Source organism: Stegostoma tigrinum, chromosome 44 (genome assembly GCF_030684315.1).
Source record: "Stegostoma tigrinum isolate sSteTig4 chromosome 44, sSteTig4.hap1, whole genome shotgun sequence".
Taxonomy (NCBI): Eukaryota; Metazoa; Chordata; class Chondrichthyes; order Orectolobiformes; family Stegostomatidae; genus Stegostoma; species Stegostoma tigrinum.
The window spans coordinates 1-11,569 of NC_081397.1; positions in this window are offsets into that span (position 1 = coordinate 1).

Consider the following 11,569-nt stretch of genomic DNA (forward strand, 5'->3'; position numbering starts at 1 on the left):
CACTCTCTCTCTCACACACTCTCTCTCTCACACACTCTCTGTCACTCACTCTCACACACACACTCTCTCACGCACACTCTCTCACACACACTCCCTCTCTCTCACACACTCTCTCACACACACTCTCTAACAGTCTCTCACACACTCTCTCTCTCACTCACTCTCACACACACTCTCTCTCTCACACAGACTCACTCACACTCACTCTCTCACACACATCTCTCTCTCACACACACACACTCTCTCACACACTCTCTCTCACACACACACAGACACACAGACACACAGACACACACACACACACACACACACACACACACACACACACACACACACACACACAATGTGGAGCATGAGGGTTTTCGGAGGTGGGAGCGCGCTCTGCCGTGGAGCCGTGCCCAGGGTTTGGTGCCGGATGCATGCGGGATGTCGTAACTTTCGGGGCGCCCCGCTCTGGCTGACAGTGCATTTCTCTTTCATCCCTGCTCCCTGACCCCCCCCCCACTCCCGTTCGCCCCCCTCCCAATCCCAAAATATAGCTGGAACTGGCCACTGCTAAGAATGACATGACCCGCCATTTACACGAGTACATGGAGATGTGTAGCATGAAGCGAGGACTCGACGTTCAAATGGAAACCTGCCGTCAGCTCATGACCCAGTCTGAGCACAGGTCAGTACCGTTACTTCCCAATAGCACCACCGTCCGGACCCCCCTCCCCAAATACCATCGTCCTCGGGTTACCGTCTCCAGTGAGATGGTATCGAATGGACTGTCTGATTCTGTTTGGTCTGATCCTCTCTCTCTCTCTCTCTGTCTCTCTCCCTCTCTCCACTGACTGACCTTCCCCTCTCTTTCTCTCTCCACCCTAAACCCCATCCCCCCCACCCCCACATCCACCCACCTCCCTGTTACCCAGGAATACAGCGACGTCCGCACCCGGACCGAACCCCGCTGAAGCTCTGTGCGAAATGGCTGATGACGCCTCCGCCAGCTGAATGTCCCCCGGGCCGGGCGCCGGAGAAGCGGGACCACCTCTTCTACCTTCCCCCCGCACAGCCCTACCCCACTGCGCGCCGCCCACGCTCCTCAGCGCCAGCACCACCCGCACTCGGCGACCCCCTGGCCCCCCAACCCCGCGCGTTGGCCGCCGAGCCCTGGGTGGGATCCCGGTGTCCCGGGCTCGTCGCTTCCCAGCTCCGTCGCCGCATCGGTTCCTGAGGACTGGGGCGGCGGCATTCGGTGGGCGAGGGTGTGCGGGCTGGGGGGACAGGTCATGCATTTGGAGGGCCGCACTTTCTACGCCGGATCATAGTCGCCCTGCAAGGATCGCAATCAGGACCCTCGCGCAAGAGTGTCAAACCGCGGAAGTCCAGGGAGCGCTCCCACTTGGCCGGGATCCAGCTCGTGATCCCTAGGCCAGGCACCCACGCAACCCCTCCCCCCACCCCCACACCACCCACCTCTACCGCCCCATCCAGAAAATCTCTGCACTGCGCCATGGGTTTTGCACGTTGTTGGCACAATGGGTTTGGGAGGAGGGCGTCGGGTTGGGGGGTGAGTTACCCACTCGTCAACTCATCGCCCACTCCACACCAATACCCGTTACCCCCTCTGTTGCCCCGTCACCCGCACCGTTTGCTATCGTTTTGTTTTGAGGGTGAGCCGGGCTTTGAAGTAGTGGCATGTGGGGCGCTGCCAGTGGGTGTTTTGCTCCTCATCCCCCGGCTGCCCGACACCCAGGTCCTCCCACCAGGGTGCGCTCTGTTCACGTGCCACCTCCTGTGCTCTCAGCATTGGTAACCTGGAGTCTCATGTGTTATCTTCCCTATATGATATATAAGTATATGAATATAGATATCTATATATATATATATGTAAGAAATAAATAAGTCTATCAATGTACTGCATTCTTGGGGTCTCTCAGACATTGCCACTCCCCCACAAACAAAAAAAATCCCGGGATTCCCAACATTCCAGCCGCGAGGGAAAATCCCTGTCCCATCCAACTTGAGGTGGAAGGAGGAAGGGGGCTCTGAGTTTTGAGGAGAGGCTGGAAAGGCAGGGGCTGGAGGGTCAGGGAAAGGTGGGTGGTGGCTGATGTTGTAGGGGTGGGGTGGTTGGGTGACTTTCTGGAAATCCTGGACAGGTGAAAGAGTCTTTCTCCCGAGGTTAGGAGGGTGGGGAAGTGGGGTTTCCCGAAACGAGAGGATTCTGGGCGAGGGATTCGGGAGGGGCTCGCTCTTTCTCAGCGGAGTAGGTGGGGTGTGGAGGGGGGGAGCATGCTGCCAGAGGGGAGGGGTGGAGGCTACAGCATCCAGATGGGTACGTGGGTAGGAGAGGAGTTCAGAGGGGTATGGGGGCCACATGCTGGGAAAATGGGAGTGGGTCAGATTGGTATGTCCGTGACAGGGTGCTGGGGGGGTGATATCATGCTGGGTGGAATGGTCTGTCCGCCCCCCCCCCCACCCCCCCCCCCACCCTGCTGACTCCATGGATCCTGGGCTCCAGTTTGGGAGTCTGGCACAAGGGATCTTCAGAAGGTCGGGCTGAGTCGCCATGGCTTCGTGAAAGTGGGACGCCTTCGCGGACGGGAAATTGACGCGGAAAGAAGGTGGAAAAGGACTAGCGGGGGTGATGGGTGATGGGGACGGGTGGCACAGTGGCTAGCACAGCTGCCTCACGGCGCCAGGGATCCGGGGTTCGATCCCAAGCTCGGGCGACTGTCTGCGTGGAGTTTGCACATTCTCCCTGTGTCTGCGTGGGTTTCCTCCGGGTGCTCCGGTTTCCTCCCACAGTCCAAAGATATGCAGGTTAGGGTGGATAGGCCGTGCTAACTTTCCCCGTAGTGTCCAGGGATGTGTAGATTAGGTGGGAAAAGGTTTGGGCAGTGTGCTCTGAGGGCTGGCTTCGGACACACGGCAGGGATTCGAACTTGGCTCGAAGTGACGAATGGGAAGGCGTACCTGAGCAGCGCACAGGGGCATGGAAGGATCCCAGGGTAATGCGAAACAGGGCTGCCGCCGCTTCCTCAATAGGAGTGGGTGGGGGGGGGGGGGGTGCGGATGCGTGCCTTCTCACGGACCGGAAGCAGCGAAGAATTTGCTTTGATTATGGGGTGGCCACGACGCCGGGAATAATGCATTTTGACAGACCACACCAGCTCTGCAGCGGCCATGAGAGGAATCACAATCGCAGTAGGAAATCGATCGATGCAGAAGCAGCTGGGAGAGTCCGAAGAACAGAAGAGAACAGCTTATCCCGCTGAGCAAAAACTTTTTTGTTTGAATGTTAGCTGGGGCAATGAGATGAAGAGAAACAGAGTTTATGTAACTCTCCTAGCGGCCAACGTTGTGTGCGGAGGTGCCTGCAAATGTGCAGTACCAAAAATGGAGTGAGCTGCCCCCAAGCGAGATTAATTTTAACACCTAAATCATCTCCTTTCGGGACTCAACCCACCCGCGCCCCCCCTCATCGCCCAAACTCGGGGGTAGGATCTCTTGACGAGGATACGGAACTTTCACAGGGGAGGAAGGGTGGGAAGGGCATGGCGAGGGCCTGGTGTGAGAGCAGGGCAGCTCTCAGGAGGCGCGGGGGCAGAAAGGGCCCATCGCGTGCCCCGCCGCCCCATTTCTCAGAAGCTGCCTCGAAAGCGCACCTCAGATCTAAATCCCCGTCCCTGAATGTCGCTGGGCCGCCTGCCAGCTCCAGCAGATAGGTGGGCAAACGAATTCACCTATTTTGCTCCCATCTTACCGCCCCTCGACGGCCTCTGAATTGACCGAACTGGCTCAGAAATGGTTTTTGAGCTCACTTTTTGATCAAACAATGTCAGGAACAAAATTTATAGTTTAGACGGCAGGGTCGACACTCGATTATTAACGCAGTAAGGCTTAGCTAAGGGAAGTTAAACAGCAACGTCTACAATTCAAGCCAATCCCTCGAAACCCGAGCCATTCATACACATGGGACATCGTGTCTCACTAATGTGACTGCATTTTTGAAGAAGTAACGAAGGGGATTGATGAGTGCAGAGCAGTGAATATGTTCCGTGTGGACCTCAGTGAGTTATTCACCAAGATCCCTCAGGGTAGCTTGGTCGGCAAGGTTCGATACCCTGCGATACGGGGACAGTAACCATTTCAACACAGAACTGGTGCAAATGCAGGAGGCAGGCGGTGACGGTGGACGGTTACATTTCAGACTGGGGGGGCTCACGACAAGTGGTGTGCGACCATGATGCGTGCTGGGCCCCAACGCTTTACTTCGTTTGTGTCGATGATTCGGACGTGAATATCGAAGGTCTGTTCGCTACATTTGCAGGTTACATCAAAATCCGGGGCACTGTGAGCAGCAAGGTTAGTCGCAATTAGAGCACAACCGGACATCGATGAGATAAGCCAATGCGTCAAGCAGTGGCAAATGATGTTTAGTTGTGATAAATGTGAGGTCCTGCATTTTTGGAAAGGCAAATGAGGGCCGAAATAATGCACTTCATACTTAGGTCCTGGGCAGTGCTGACGAGCAAAATGAAGTGTTGGTTCAACGAAACTGGAACGTAGACTTGTAGACAGACAGGATAGAGAAGAAGGGTTGCTGTATGTTTGCATTTATAGGTCAGTGTGTTGAGCAGAGGAGATGGGAGAGCATGGTGCGGCTGTACACGTTATTGGTATGGCTACTGTTGGAATACCGAGTGCAATTCTCATCTCCCTGCTCTCGGAAGGCTCTTGTGAAACTTGAGAGGGTTCAAAATAAAAATTTACAAGCACAACGCTAGATCTGGAGGGTTTCAGCGATGTCGGGGTGGGAGGACCCGAATCGGCTGGGAGATAACAGGAACTGCAGATGCTGGAGAATCCGAGATAACAAAGCGTGGGGCTGGATGAACACAGCAGGCCAAGCAGCATCTCAGGAGCAGAATAGGCCGGGGCTGTTTTCCCTGGAGCATCGGAGGGTGAGGGGTGACGCTACAGGGGCTGGTTAAAACATCAGGGATGATGTGGATAGGTAGGTTCTCAGGAGGATCTCAGGGCTGTGGGTTTTAAGCGAACCGATTCAAAAGGGACTTTTCACACAGATAACATGGCAAATGCATGGAAAGAGCGGTCAGAAAATATTGTTGGGGACTCGTTCGATGACAACACTTAAAAGGCATTTTAATCTGCATATGAACAGGGAGGCTTCAGAGGGTTACGGGCTCAATGTGGCAAATGGTTCGATACTAATCGAAGGCATCTGGACGGCCAGGATGAGTTGAGCTGAAGTGCCTCTTTCGGTGCAAGGCCTCTCTGCCTGTCTCTCTCTATGTCCCTCTCAATCTCTTTTTACCTGTCCTATTCTCTCTGCTATCCCTCCTTCCCTCTCTCTCTCTCGCTCTCGCTTTCTATCCCACCTAACTCTACAAACCACCCCCACCCGCCACCTTCTCTCTCACTTTCTCTGTACGCCGTCCCGGTACTAACTCCAAGCTGAGCCCCACCTGCAGAACTCGGCTGCCATACCCAAAAGTAAAACTGACTCTCTCTCTCGTCTCTTGGCCAGCTCCTTTATTTTTCACAACTGGCTTTGCAGTTGCTCCGTTTACCGGTAAAAGCAGAAAATTCCTGACACCTACCAGACTCTGAGCGCATGATCTGCCATCACCTCCCTTTTAAACCTGTGCTCTCTTGCTTTTAAATGTGTCCCATCATTATAGCTGGGCTTGCTCTATACTGTCCCAAACAAACAGTCCCAGGTCAGAGATAATGGGAGCTGCAGAGGCTGGAGAATCGAGATAACAAAGTGTGGAGCTGGATGGACACAGCAGGCCAAGCAGCATCTCAGGAGCATAAAAGCTGACGTTTCGGGCCTAGCCCCTTCATCAGAGGGGGGGATGGGGAGAGGGAACTGGGATAAATAGGGAGAGAGGGGGAGGCGGACCGAAGATGGAGAGTAAAGAAGATAGGTGGAGAGAGTATAGGTGGGGAGGTAGGGAGGGGATAGGTCAGTCCAGGGAAGACGGACAGGTCAAGGACGTGGGATGAGTTGGAATTTAGGGAATGGAGGTGCGGCTTGAGGTGGGAGGAGGGGATAGGAGAGACGAAGAACAGGTTAGGGAGGTGAGGATGAGCTGGGCTGGTTGAGGGATGCAGTAGGGGAAGGGAGATTTTGAAACTGGTGAAGTCCACATTGATACCATTGGGCTGCAGGGTTCCCAGGCGGAATATGAGTTGCTGTTCCTGCAACCTTCGGGTGGCATCATTGTGGCACTGCAGGAGGCCCATGATGGACATGTCATCTAGAGAATGGGAGGGGGAGTGGAAATGGTTTGCGACTGGGAGGTGCAGTTGTTTATTGCAAACTGAGCGGAGGTGTTCTGCAAAGCGGTCCCCAAGCCTCCGCTTGTTTCCCCAATGTAGAGGAAGCCACACCGGGCACAGCAAATGCAGTATATCTTATGGGCAGACGTGCAGGTGAACATCTGCTTAATGTGGAAAGTCATCTTGGGGCCTGGGATAGGGGTGAGGGAGGGAGAAGCCACCTCTACATCCGAAAAAATGAACAGGGCCATAATCGTCAGGGATTGGGCACAGAGTAAATGGTCCCACATCAACCTCTCCCCGGGCAGGTTGGTAGATGCTGAGTAAAGCTCCCTGTGCAATGAGCGATCTCACCCCCTCCCACCCCCTTCAAACACTCCCAGGGCACGGACAGGATCGGTTCAGATACAGAGTCAAGCTCACTTCACGCCATCGCCCCCCCCACCCCCCAACCATCAAGTGCTCAGGAGCGCCACGGCATTACGCATAGAGTAAAGATCCCTTCTACGGTTTTCGATACAGGCCAAGCTCTCCCTAACCTAACCCCAATGATGTACTGCCACGTCAGGGAGCACTCAGATTTAGGTCCAGAGCCTAGGCCCATCAAACCATCACAGGACAGCGATAGCATGAGGTTAAATACGGGGTAACTTATCCTCTACCTGGACCCCAACAAAGGGCCAGGACAGGGACAGCAAGGGAATATATACAGAGTAAATCTCTGTGTATGCTAGTCGCCATCCATCGCTCCCAGGTCAGCGAATTGTTTAATTTAGGACATGAAAATTGCAAACCGGGAATTCTCTGCGCTGTCTAGCCTGTGGGTTAAAACACTGTACCCTTATGGTACTCGGATTAAAGAAAAAATCTATTTTCGATCACCGGGGGCTGTTGAAGGGACTTGATAAATAAATTACACTGCGCTCATTGTAAGCACTCTTTGCACAGCTGCTGGCTGGGGAAATGCGCTAGGCCCAGTTGTAGAGGAATTCGAGCCAAGCTGTTGGGGAGTTGGGACAGAATTGGAAGTACTCAGCCAGGGAATTACAGATATTTGATTATACGAGTACGAGGTCCTTCAGCGAAATAAAAATTCACTGGTTCCAAACCTAACTACTAAAATCTTATTTTCCAGGGCATGTAACTGTGCATGCTGCGGTATTAGGAGCGCTCTTCCAGACACTCGCTATATGTGCTCACGGTTTGCGAGAGGGACAAAATAAAACAATCTTACAGGCCTCTAGACTCACAGCATAGATAGAGCAGTGCCTCACACGTCCTCTAGACTCACCTCAAATCAGCGCCCCACACTGCAATTGTACAAAACGCTAGTGCGGCCTCATTTGGAATATTGCATGCAGTTCTGGTCGCCCCATTACAGGAAGGATGTGGAAGCATTGGAAAAGGTGCAGAGGAGATTTACCAGGATGTTGCCTGGTCTGGAGCGCAGGCCCTATGAAGAAAGGCTGAGGGACTTGGGTCTGTTCTCATTGGAGAGAAGAAGGCTAAGAGGTGATTTAATAGAGACATACAAGATGATCAGTGGATTAGATAGTGAGAGTCTTTTTCCGAGGATGATGACTTCAGTTTGTACCGGGGGCATAGCTACAAATTGAAGAGTGATAGATTTAAGGCAGATGTCAGAGGCAGGCTCTTTACTCAGAGAGTGGTAAGGGCATGGAATACCATGCCTGCCAATGTAGTTAACTCAGCCACATTGGGGGCATTTAAACAGTCCTTGGATAAGCAAACAGGTAATGATAGGATAGTGTAGGGGGTGGGCTTAGATAAGTTCACAGGTCGGAGCAACATCGAGGGCTGAAGGGCCAGTTCTGCGCTGTATTGCTCTCTGTTCTATGGTGTCCGATCCCTCAATCACAGATTGAACGTCCTTCCCTCCTTCGCATCTCGGCCCCTCTCAATCCCCTCTGCTCTAAGTTAAACAGCAAAAGGATTTTATACCATCTGCGAAATCACCGACATCAGCGTGTTATGGCTGGCGAAAGTGTCAACAGTGACGCACGTCACTTGCAGGGGAGCGGAACAGCTCTTGGAGGGGAACTTTGAGTCTTTGGATTAGTTGGGGGGGTTGGGTGCAAAGCCTCATATCTCCAGGATCTCTGAGCTACTCTTCAAATGTCAACACAGAAAGCTCATTCCCATTCATCAGTTGCTGGACGTTACGTTTAGACGTGAACTAGTTGCCTTGCAGTTTCTGAAAACAAGGCAATGTACTCTGAGAAGGAAGGTCGAGAAACAGCGTTGTGATTTACACAAAAATCTCCTAAGGAGCGCGTCCGAAGCACTGTTTTCTTATTTTCCAGTACCAGCTATAAGCTTCACCCTGCCTGCATTTCTCTGTGCAAGAGTGTTGATCGTTGAGTTACGGCTGCAATTGATAGAGTTAGGTCTGATGTTTGAGGATTTGCTTATGTGTGACACCAGCCTGCCTGTTTGTAACGCTCAGCGATTCTGGCAAACACAGGGATTTTCTCCCTGCTTTCTCTCGACTTGGGACTGGCTGGCCAGTCCTTTCTAGAACATGCTGTGTTAACTTTTGGGGCATTAATATGCCTGTAACGCTTCAGTTCCCCCGCCCCACCCCCCCAAAGGATTAGGTGGGACTGAGGAGGACAGCATTTGACATGACCGACCCATTTACATCCTCAGCCCCTCGCTTCTGAGGCAAAATGTCGCAAGAACATCGACGATATCGTCAACGTTCGTGCAAACGTCGAGATTAGCTCAATGTCGTTCGAGATGAAAGGCACTGGAATAGAATGAGGTGTTTGCGAAAAACAGATTATGTTGACAGGTGAAGCACATGAAGTTTGTTTTTCAATATCAAACGATGCTGTTCATGGGATAGCATAAAACAGAGTGCATGTGAACGCTTGAGTCATAGATAGCAATGAGATGTCAAGTGAAATTATACTGAATGTGAAGTGATTAATCGCAATAAGATTTCCAGGTGAGCTTTCGAAGCCAACATGTGGCGTGTAGCGCTCAGAGAGACTGCACAGGTCCAGCAGCATCAGTGACAAAGCTGAGTTATCGTTTCAAGTCCAGTGATCCCCTCCTCGGAATTAGAGATAATGGGACCTGCAGAAGCCGGGGATTCTGAGATAACAGCTGCCAATGCGGTAGACTTCATCTGCTGTACCCGGTGTGGCTTCCTCTACATTGGGGAAACCAAGCGGAGGCTTGGAGACCGCTTTGCAGAACACCTCCGCTCGGTTCGCAATAAACTACTGCACCTCCCAGTCGCAAACCATTTCCACTCCCCCTCCCATTCCTTAGATGACATGTCCATCATGGGCCTCCTGCAGTGCCACAATGATGCCACCCGAAGGTTGCAGGAACAGCAACTCATATTCCGCTTGGGAATCCTGCAGCCATATGGTATCAATGTGGACTTCACCAGTTTCAAAATCTCCCCTTCCCCCACCGCATCCCCAAACCAGCCCAGTTCGTCCCTGCCTGCTAAACCTGTTCCTCCTCTCACCCATCCCCTCCTCCCACCTCAAGTCGCACCTCAATTTCCTACCTACTAACCTCATCCAGCCCCCTTGACCTGTCCATCCTCCCCAGACTGACCTATCCCCTCCCTACCTCCCCACCCATACTCTCCTCTGCACCTATCTTCTCCTCTATCCATCTTCTATCCACCTCCCCCTCTCTCCCTATTTATTCCAGTTCCCTCTCCCCATCCCCCTCTCTGATGAAAGGTCTAGGCTCGAAACGTCAGCTTTTGTGCTCCTGAGATGCTGCTTGTCCTGCTGTGTTCATCCAGCCTCACACTTTGTTATCTCGGATCCTCAGAATTACACAGAACTTAGAAAAGACAGATTTATGGCAACATCTTGGTGAGGGAGCTTGGCTGTGGGGTGGGTGGGCATAGCATGTGGGGAGGAGTTACCCGCCCCCAGTGGAGCAGGAGTCGAGAGACAGAGCGAGAGAGAGAGAGAAAGAGAGAGGTGGACAGGCAGAAAAGCGGCGAGGGGGCGGGATAATGCACCGTTCGTGGGCGCGCACGATAGCGGCCGAGCTCTTCGCTCCCCAACCTGGGCCAGGCGGTGTGCCCCCCTCCCCACTGACCTGCGGAAAGCCCCCGTCGGGAGCCTACTTGCGTCCCCCCCCCCCCCCCCCCCACCAGCGGCTCCGAACGCAGCTTTCATCCAGTAAACCAGAGAGTTTGTCGCTTGTGAGAGATGATGGGAACTGCAGATGCTGGAGAATTCCAAGATAATAAAATGTGAGGCTGGATGAACACAGCAGGCCAAGCAGCATCTCAGGATCAGTTTGTAGCTTGTGTCGCGGTTGATCTGCGCCTCCTCCTGCAAAGAAGCCAGGACATAATGGGAAAGGAAATTTAAGAGCCTGATGCCCCTGAGACCGAAAGGAATCATCTCAGCAAGCCCTGCGGACTCGGGAGAATGAAATCCCTCAGGGGTTACTTGCCCCTCCGTATGAAAAATGATAATTTATTCGCCTCTATGTAGGTCGTTGGGAAATCGAGCCAACATAGAGCCCGCACATCGCTCCCACGGTTTGACACCAGAGATGCGCCGCACAATTTCGTTCCTGGTGGCCTCGGGTGCAGGGGTCCCCAGATGCCCTGGAGTTGAGAAGACTGGCCGCCCGACAACCGCAAGTTCTTTCTCTTGTCCGTTAAGACTCGGAGCCGGGGGCAGAATCGGCCCGGATGGTTCGTGCGAGACCGCACAGGTTCAGAAGCGGCGTGTGGGCAGCGGCCGCCGTCTCCTCAGGTGTGGAGTGGAGACCCTTGCAACCGGGCGCTGAGACAAAAGCACGCGTCTCCGGATGAAGCAGCGCGACAGCCTCGACGTCCTGGAGATCGGCTTTTCTTTTTTTTTGGTGCCCACGTTGCCAACTTCTCTGGTGCCCCTCGACCAGCTCCTCTCGCACAGCCGTCCCCCGTACCCGGTCGCCTCAAAAAACGTCTGAGATCGCAGGGGTCTTGGGTGCAGAAGCGATCGCCAAAGCTGCTCCCTTCTAGTGCCCGGGCGCCAATTCCCCCGCCACCTCACGCCACCGCGTTTGTTTGCAACCGCTTCCAGACTATTAAACGCCCAATGCCCCTGCAAGAGACCGGCCTTGCGCACAGTCCCAAGCGACACATTCCCCCCCCCCCCAACAAACCCCGACCCCGACCCAGGTACCCGCTGGATGAGAGTGCGTCCCCTCACACTGCCACCCCCCCCCTCAAACCCGACCCAGGTACCCGCTGGATGAGAGTGCGTCCCCT